This window comes from Hemicordylus capensis, chromosome 4, assembly GCF_027244095.1.
Source record: "Hemicordylus capensis ecotype Gifberg chromosome 4, rHemCap1.1.pri, whole genome shotgun sequence".
NCBI lineage: Eukaryota > Metazoa > Chordata > Lepidosauria > Squamata > Cordylidae > Hemicordylus > Hemicordylus capensis.
The window spans coordinates 169,384,963-169,395,094 of record NC_069660.1 but is presented as its reverse complement, the minus strand read 5'-3'; the positions used below and the strand labels follow the sequence as shown (position 1 = coordinate 169,395,094).

General features: G+C 41.2%; 1 long non-coding RNA gene across 1 annotated transcript in view; it reads left to right on the top strand.

The window, feature by feature from the left end:
• The first annotated feature begins 1,173 nt into the window (after nt 1-1,173).
• The window catches only part of LOC128353000 (uncharacterized), a 36,588-nt gene continuing 27,629 nt past the window's right edge, over nt 1,174-10,132 (top strand). The window contains exon 1 of the long non-coding RNA XR_008320774.1: nt 1,174-1,277. This is a non-coding gene — a long non-coding RNA (uncharacterized LOC128353000). The remainder of the gene's footprint in view (nt 1,278-10,132) is intronic.

Here is a 10,132-nt window from a genome sequence, read left to right as displayed (position 1 = left end):
TGTGTCGATTGCCTTATCAGTCCCAAGCTGCAGCCCTGACCCCTCACCATTCATGCTATTTTCTGAGGTTGCACACAATTCTCCCTTAGGCAAAATAGGACTGCAATAATTCTGTCTTTTCTTTGTCACCAATTAACATTCTTATTAAGTAGCAGGCCTGTTATTTCCTTTATATCCATTCAAACATACTTTTAAAAGGTCTTTTTTGTCTTAACATTCCTCACCAGCATCAACTTGTTCTAAGCTTTAGATTTCCTGGCACTTTCCCTACATTCATATGTACAATATTTGTCTTTGGTGACCTGTCCTTCCCTTCATTTCTTAGATATGTCCTTTTTAAATTTTCAGCTCAACAGTGTGCTTTTTTTGTGCAGCCACAGTGGCAGTCACAGTCTCCCATTTTCCCTCCTCATTGGAATTGTCTGTGACTGTGTCTTTAGTAACTCTTTCTTCAGGAACTCCCATTCACCTTCAGTTCCTTTCTCCATCAGTTTATTTAGATATAGAATCCTTGGTGCTACTCTCAGCTTATTAAAATGAGCTTTCCTGAAATCCAAGATACATGTTTGGCCACACTCACCTTTAGCTTCCCATAAGATCAAGGATTTCAGCATTATATGGTCACTTCCCCTCAATACTTACTCAAGGAAAGTATTCTTCCACAAGGAAAGATCTTCCACATCTTCTACTTGGTATGGCTGTCTGTAGCAGACTCCCAACTACAATGTCCTTTTTTATTTCCTTCACCTTTTATTTTACTTAGATGCTCTCCATTGGGCTACTGTGTTTACTCTATTGGATTTTTGTGCAGATATTTTGGACATACATTGCTACATCCTATCTCTTTCTGTTGCATCTGTTATTTTTGAACAATTGACAGCCTTCAGTGCAGGCGCGTAACAATGATAGGGCAAGGGGAGACAGTTGTCTGGGGGCCCCACTGCCTGGAGGGGCACCCCAGAGGCACCTCATGTGACTCCCCATTGCCCCCTGCCCAGCCCCATAGCCCCTCAGCCACTTGCCCTCTTCGCCGTCTCTCCTGCTTGTTCTGCTGGCCTGCAATCGAAGCAGCAGCCCAGCTGCAAAGAGCTCCTTTTCTCCCGCCTCTCAGCTGATCGGCGGGTGGGCGGGGCTTCCACGGAGGCCTCCGTGTAGGCCGCAGTGAAGCCTGAACTCGAGTAGGGCCCAAGCAAGCCAGGAAGGAGGAGGCAGCCAGAGTGTTCTCTGCAGCAGAAGACTCCTTGCTGCCCTGCTCAACCCAGACCAGCATTTGCCAGGTAGAGTGTGAACTCCTTTTTGTGGTTACCTTTCCCGCCCCCCCCCATATATAGGGATCTGCTTGCCATAGGGCTTGGATGGGGGGGGGGAGGGACCGAGAAGTCTCTGAATATTTATTTTGAAACAGCTTGGAAAATTTGCTAACTTTAAAAAAACTATCTAAAAAGTCCTATAAGTGGCTTGTTTCATGGCAGAAAATTGCAAAAACTTCTGGAACAGTATTTTGTTAATTTTATTTATTCATTCATTCATTTATAAATGCACTTATGTTCAAGTTGTTTTGCAACCCAGAAGGTCTGAGTGAGAACTGTGAAGCATGTGTGGTGCTTTTATTTTATTTTTCTTGTGTGTGAACTGCTCCCCAATAACTTGCAGGGACTTCAGGGTAAATCTGGCCAACATGTGAATGCAGCACCTCCATTCCAGAGGAGATGTGTGTTAAAGGGCTTTAAAAGCCTCCTGTGAAAAACCTCCTGCAATCAAACTTGACTGAATTTGTTCAGAATTCTGAGAAAACAAACATAGGCTCACCCTGCATGGTTGAAAGTCTCCTTTGCTAATCTGCAGCGAGGGGCCCATTTTAATAATTCATCTTTCTAGTGTGTTCTAGGCATTAAAAGTAATACAAATGTATAGTACTCAATGTATATCACTATATATTGTGACGTGTGTGTGTATTCAGTGAAATGTATTTGCAGGCAGCATACTTATTTTGGAATATCAGACTTAAATCCTTGGGGGCCTGGGGTGTGCGGAGGCCCTGGACTTGGGGGGGGGCCATTTTAAAATCTTGTCTCTGGGCCCACTCCAACCTTGCTACGCCCCTGCTTCAGTGGGTACATTCCTGTCCTAGGTGTTATCCCACCAAGTCTGACTTTTACCTGAGAAGTTGTTATCTTCATGTGCTAGGAGTTCAAACTCATCTTGTTTGTTCCCCATGTTCTGCACATTAATGCACAGACACCATAAGGCATAGATATTTTGCTTCAGTGTCTGTTGGTTGTGCCATCAAGTTGGTGTTGACTCCTGGTAACTACAGAGCCATGTAGTTTTCTTGACAGAATACAGGAGGGAAATCAGCACAATGTCTGTGCTGCTATTTTATTTGGGGACTTGGTAGGCAACCCCACAACTCCCGCAGTTACACCTGTAGCACCGAAGTCTCTACCTTTAGTACCTTCCTTTATACTTATTTTTGCACTCTTGTCTCCACCTTCCACAAGATTTAGTTTAAAGCCCTATTGATCAGATTTGTCAAACATATTTTTCCCAGGCCTCATGAGGTGCAGCCCATTTCCTGTCGGTAGTCCTTCATTAAGGGAACTTAGACTGTAGTCCCAGAAGCTGAATCTCCCTCATTGACACCATTCATGTAACCAATCATTCTCCTAAGTAGCTCTCCACCTTACATGCAATTAAATACATATGTATGAAGACACAATGTAGGACCTGCCATTTCACATGCTACAGCTGCTGAGATTTATTTAGTTATTTATTAAATTTATATCCCGCTCTTCCGAGGAACTCAGAGTGGTATACATGCTTATTTTTACCCTCACAACAACCCTGTGAGGTAGGTTAGGCTGAGAGATACATGACTGGCCTAGAGTCACCCAGTGAGTTTCCTGATTGAATGGGGATTTGGACTTGGGTCATCCCAGTCCTGGCTCAACACTCTAGCCACTATGTTATACTATGCTGGTCCAAGATTCTGCTTGAACTGCTGATAATGTATTATGGGACAATTATATTTTCCTAGTGTATATTTAATATAACATCATCTTTGCTTTTAAATCATGGAAAGACAAGCTCTCACAGGCTAAATTAAATCATTGCAGGATACCTTATGTGAACTACATGTGGAGAAGAGCAATGTAGGCAGAGGAACAGACCAAGTGATCCTTGATGTACGTGTTCCTCTTTTCATCTAAGATATATTGGAGGGCAAGAATATGTGCATCTGGAGATGTGTCTGCTTTCACATCATGATACTGATCTAGGCCCCACTGAAATACCTGGATATTTATTTTTATATCCATGGAGATTTACATCCCTATCTAGAGCCATTGTACACAACTAGTTGTGTGATTAAATCAAGGCCACAATGTTCTAGTGACATGCTACGCTTTACAGTTTTTAAATGCTTCATCTTTATACTTTGTGATTTTAAAAGAAAAATATAAAAGCATCCTATACATTTCAAACACAAATACAGTCCTTGGCCTGCTATGCATCACAGCCAACCTATTCTTTTGGAAATATTAGTGTGAAATTGTGACCTATTGTTCCTGGAGCATCTCATGGAAAATGTCTGACTATAATTTCTGGTGTGTTTGGAGTAAGAATTCTGGAAATGGCAGAGAAATGACAATCTCCCCCAGCAGGCCCAAGCCCCATTGCTCCTAGAAAATACAGCTGGGATGCAGCAGAGCCTGGAGAAGCAGCTGCATACTCAGTTGAAGGAAAAGATCTAACAAGGGGCTTTATTAATTGCACTAGGGCTTTTCCTTTTAATGATTCTCGCCTCCAACTTCCCTGAGTTAAAGCTAATGGCCTGTAGCATGTTCAGAAGACAATCAGAAATATACAAAGGTGTGTAGGCAGCTGAACACATCTGGCTAGGGAGTGCTGACTGATTATTCTAGATGCAATGATGGGGAGATAGATATACCCCTAACTTTAGAAGCACAAGGATATAAAAATTTCAGCCCTGCCCTCATAGTTTTGGGAGCCAAAGTTACCACTTTGTGTACAGTGTCTTATATTTTTTTTAATTACCTGTAGCCCCTTCAGTGGGCTTCCTAAAGGCCATGGGGGGTCTGCCCTTCCCCCCGCTGGCCTCTAGGGCCTCATAGGGACCATTTGAGCATGTGCAGTGGCCATTTTTAAAAATAATCTTAAAAAAAAAAAGGCTGCTGAAAACAAAATGGCCACCGTGCCTCACAGAGGCCATCTGAGCATGTGCAGTAGCCATTTTGTTTTCAGCAGCCTTTTTTTAAAACAAAAAATTAATTTTACAAAATGGCACCCCCCTTCAAGTGGCGCACAGGGCACGTGCCCTGCCTGCCCTACCCTAGATACACCCCTGGAGCCAGCAAATAGGTCATTCCGCAAAGATTTAACCAAACCTTATATGACAGTTGATGATACTGCGATGAAACGACTTCAGTCATAAAAACATTGAAAATTGTAGTTTATGCTTCAGTAAGGTAGAAGCAGTCATGTTTGTGAGATAGCAGTTGTGAGACTACATTTATTTATATCCACCTTCCTACTTTACATTAAAATGTTCAAGTTGGCTACCAACATAATACAATAAGTTATAATAAAAGCCATCAATTGCCCAAACACATAAAAACCAATTAAGTAAAAGCAGCAGATAAAATATCTTTTCAGCAATACAAAACAGCAGGCAAAAGCAGATAAAACAGCAGTTCAGCAGTACCAGGGTAGATTGTCAGATACCAGAAATTTTAAAAGAGGAAGGTTTCAACCTGGCAGAAAAAGTCCCCCAAGAAGAGGCGAGGCTTCCCTTCTTTGGGAGGAAATATGGATATAGCCAAAGAGAAGGCTCTCTCCGATGACTCAACCAAATGTACATTGGATATTGGTGAGACACAGAGAATTGTGTTTTAATTGTGTTTTAATCATTTTATCTTTTAATTATTGAAATGTTTTAATCATTTATTGGCTGTTTTTATTGTTTTATTATTTTATTCAGAACTTGCGTTTTGAATAGAAATATATTAAATAATGAGTGAATGAATGAATAACTTCTCCAGCACGTCTTAACATCCGAGCAGTCTAATATGGAAGGAGACAGACTTTCAGATCTCCTAAGCCCAGACCCTTTTGAGTTTTAAAAGTAAAAAACAACTCTTCAAATTGTGCCCCCAAACAGACTTGGGAGCTAATGAAGTTCTTGCAGAAAGGGAGTCATGTGGTCCTTTTATCTGCTGCTTCCATCCACAATCTAGTTGCAGCATTTTGGACCAGCTGCAGTTTCTGAGCAACTTTTCAAAGGCAGCCCCACATAGAGCACATTGCAGACAGTGTATAACTAAGGCATGTGTGAACATGGCCAGATGCCATGGAAGCTAAGAGAAAGTATTTGGGGAACTCAAAAAATCTGAATATGTCCAAAGGGGCTACAGGCAAAAGAGGCTTGAAGTGGCTACAATACTTAAAATAAGGCTCTTGTTTACAAGGCTCTTGTAAAGCAAATAAAAGGGGCGGCAGGAAGCTGTGCCAGGGACGTATCTAGGGGTAGGGCAGGCAGGGCACGTGCCCTGGGTGCCACTTGAAGGGGGGCGCCATTTTGTAAAATTAATTTTTTTAAAAAAAATGGCTGCCAAAAACAAAATGGCCACCATGCATGCTCAAATGGCCTCTGTGAGGCCCTAGGTCATGCCAGGCCTTGCAGAGGCAATTTGAGCATGCGCGGTGGCCATTTTGTATTCAGTGGCCATTTAAAAAACTTTTTTAAAAAAAAAAATTAAAATGGCAACTGCACATGCTCAAATGGTCCCTGCGAGGCCCTAGAGGCCAGTGGGGGGAGGAGGAACCTTTGCAAACCCCCCAGCCTTTAGGAAGCCCCCCGAAGGGGCTACAGGTAAATATATAATAAGTCACTGTACACATATTCAGATTGGCACTATGTACAGAGAATCAGGGCTTGTGAATACTGAGCTGGTGCTTATGAGCTAGGATTGTATTCATTTGCTCTCACTTTGCTTCTTGTGATAAGTGAGTTAAATGTGATGTCTTGCTAATATAGCTATTAATGGTGAGTTTGTCTTTGAATCAGTGTGAAATCCTTAGTATTAAGGCCCACTGGGAGTTTCTTGCTCTCTTTCTCTCATTTTAACTGTCTTTCTGAAAGACTAGAATATATTCCAAGCAGTGACACAGTTTACTCTGCATATCCTTTAATTATTTACAGAGTATCTGGGAAAAGCCAAATTCTCCATTTATTTTTAAAACTTATGTAATGGTGATGCTACAATACATAGTAGAGAATTAGACAGGCACTTCTGTTTAGTTTTCCAAGTACACCTCCACATAGTATTTGGGTATTTCATGAGCCCCAGCATACTGAAATTTGTAGTTTTCCAGCATTTTTTGGTCTGGCTAAGTCCACTGCTAAAATAGTTTTTGAAATATTAACAGATTAACGAGCCTGACTTGTATTTTTCCGCTGATATTATGGTAAAGTTATCTGAAAGATGGGTGTCAGATGCTTGGACAGGGGGCGCAATTTCAGTGTTTGCCCTAGGCGCTATTTTCTCTAGATACGCCTCTGAGCTGTGCTGGTTAGGTAGAAACATTCCCAGGTCAGACAAGTTCTGGAATTCTGCCTCCTTAAGTTTAGGAAGAGTTCCTTGGCTTTTCCAGTGATCCTTAAAGCCCTCATCTATAGTGGCATCTATATGTTTAGGCTAACGTTTAGGCATCTACATGTTTAGGCTAATATGATTTAGCCTTTTCAACCTACTGTGATAATGAGCAGTTTTGTTATAAATTATGACAAAATCAAAATGATATTTTTTCCTAAGTTGCAACAGCAAACCTTAAGGTCGTTCTCATGACCAATACCATGGCAGGGAGGGTGGGCAGAGGGAGAAGGCAGGGTTCAATCTACCTTCCGCCAGATGATAGATCTTTGTGTCTTCAGCACACAAGCCGCATGCCCACATGATCCATGCTGTTCCCGGCAACACAGATGAACACTTGTTTCCCCGACTTCCAGATATCCCACAAGGCACCGCATGATGCCTTGGGAAATTCCCCCATCAGATGGGTGCTCTAGGCACCCTAGGAGATACACGATCCCGGCAGCCAGGTTAAAGGTGCACTCATGTCTTTAACTTTGGCTAAGAAGTGGGGTTAGGCTGGGTGGGAGCACCAAGATCTGTGCAGATCCTAGTGCTCCACATGAGCAGCCTAGCCCAGGCTAGGTCAGGCTGTCAAAGCCTGGGCTAGGTTGCTCATGAGAACAGCCTTATGCTTAAAAGAAAACCAACCAAAAAACCCCCACCCTCTTACCTTTTTAATTTTTTTCCTTGTTTTTGTCTAGATTGTGTCTGAAACAATCTTCTGAACCTCAAGTTGCCTTGTAAAATGACTTGATTTTTTTTCTTGACATTTTCGGCAAGATAGATGGGATCCTGTCCAAACTAATCAAAGGTGAGCAGGTTGATTACTTGTTTGTCAAGCCCCAGTTGTGTAGGATGAGCACACCCTACTCAGATTCTGTCCCCAGATTCAGAACAAGGTAGGAGGGAAAACCCTCTTGCCCAGCTGGGGCTTTAACAGACAAGCAAGCTCCCCACCTCCAACCTTGCTTTCATTGAACATACGATCAAATATCAGAAGCATGTAGAGCTCCCAAACTAATAATGATAATGAGTAAAAATATTAAGATAACTCAGTCTTTACTACATGTTAAAGACACAGATTAGAAAAATAACCCCTGGGACACCAAAGAAGCCTTATATATGTGGATGGTGTTGAGCCTGAGGATATTGTGGATGGTGTTGAGCCTGAGGTTGAGCCTTATATATGTGGATGGTGCTTTCTGCTGGAGCAAATTACAGGCTCGTGAGAGGAAGCCCAGCCCCCTTACCTCCAGGCATAAAGAAAGACATGGTTTTTCATGGCTTGGGAACTCTATTACTGTTTCAGCTTAATTTTTCTTTAATGTAAACATTTCGGTCGAAGAGTAAAATCCAGCAGGAAGATCTCTGGCACAAGCCCAGTTGAAATCCTACTGTGTTCTTGTGTAGCTTTCATCCTTTTCAGTGGAGCTTGTGCCAGTGGTTGTGCTCAGAGTGTAAAGAGAAACTTTCTTTCCTCTTTTTGTGAGTTCATAATTTTCTTTCCACCACTAGTTCTGTTGTAATTAGCTACTCATAACTGGCTACTGCTGATTTTTAGTGTGTGCTGCTGCTGCTGTGTTTATTGAACTTTTTATAATGTTTTATGATGTTGTGCTGTGTTGTGAACTGCCTTGGGGTCTTTGGATGAAAGGCTGTCTTGAAATACAAGTAAATAAATATTTCATCATGTAATTAACAAGGTTTTGCACACTATATGTTTATTTTCTTACTTACATATCAAAATCACAAGTTGCAAAGTCACCAGCTATATATGAATTGCAAAGTCATGAATTACAAATTGTGAAACCCTGAACTAATGAATTACAAATGAATGAATTGCAAATCACCAATTAAGCAAATTTTTTAAAACCCGACAAGTCAATGGTGTTTCTCAAAGGGTGTGAATCCTTATTTGAATATTCATTAAAGAAACTGAATACTCTGATCTAATGAATGTAATGAAAATGAATACTCTGATTTAATTTCTGAACTTAAATAACCCTATTGGTTCCAGCTATAATTGAGAAGTGACTTCATTATGATGTAAACATCACTGCAACAAATCAAGCATCATGACAAGTCTTTGTAGGATCATGAACACACAACTCAGAACAGTCCCCTGCCAACATGGCTGTGGTTCTTTTGCAGCTTGTAGTTCTACCAGAAAAGGTTATTTCTTCTTAGCAGTGATGTCCTGCAATGGCTGAACTAGTACTTATGTGCCATATCCCCGCACCTCATGGTGCAGGGTTGCAGGGGATAGTCTTGCTGTATTAGCCAATATGGGAAGGGGTTGACCATCCATGTGACAGACCACATTGCTGCAGCCATCGATCCAAGCCCATTCCAAGTCCATATCCTCAGGCTTAAAAATCATTATTTTTTATAATGTTTGTTTCCTTAGTTTACTGTATATTTTGATTATTTATATAAAGAACTTAAAGTGGCTTATTTAAACTAAAAGAGAGTATCAGAGGTATAACATGCCGAGGTTATACTAACTGAACTATCCCCAGGGTTGCATAGGCAGGAGTTGGCATTTTTGTCACCTTCTAGATCTCCTCCCCTTGAAAGAAATGGGCAATTCTAATGGGCAATTAGAATTAGAAATGGGCAATTCGAAATTCTGACCATACTAAAAGAATGCAATAGCTAAAAGCTCATTCTGCAAACATGCATGAAGAATAAAACCCACTACTGTCCCAGAAGCAGATGAAAGATAACTGGGTATGGAACCCCCTCGTGTATCAAAGAGAATGAATTGAAGAAGAATGGAGAAAGCACATGTATGGAGCCGCTCTACTGATATGTGGCAACCACCATGGCAAATTCTGCATGCACATATTTCTGTGTCATTGTAAACATGGGTTCAGTTCTCACATCTTGTCCATGAGATGCACCTAAGTGTTTTCTGTGAATGTATTCACATGGAGAAAGTAAACTGTGACATGGGTCATGTGCAACTCCCCAGAAATTAGTCCTGCAATTGCAGCAGCTTTTAAAAATGTGCCTCCATAAACATGAAAATCATGCTGGGAAGTGCATGTATTCAGGGGAGGAAGACATGGATCACATGCAAATTTATCTCTGGGAAGAGGGTGTATTGCATGATGCAGAAGATCTTGCATGTTGGAACTGACACTAATTTGTATTAAATAAGACAAAGAAAGTGTGCACCATTTCAAAGCATACTGGCAGGTAATCATATGTCAGTTGCCCAGGACTTGTTGGAGGGATATAAATTAAACAAATAAAAATATAATTCATAATAAATTCACACTGCTCTGATCCTCTGGTGATAGTCAGAGATTTATTCATTTTATTTATATACTGTCTGACTCCCAAGGCTAGGTGGTTCACATCAGACAGATAGACAGATAAGATCAAACAGCCTCTCACCCCTACTGGCACCAGCTTTCCTTCTGCATACAGTACATATGCTCCTTTATTTGAAGCTCTGTGAATGTATCCAAATA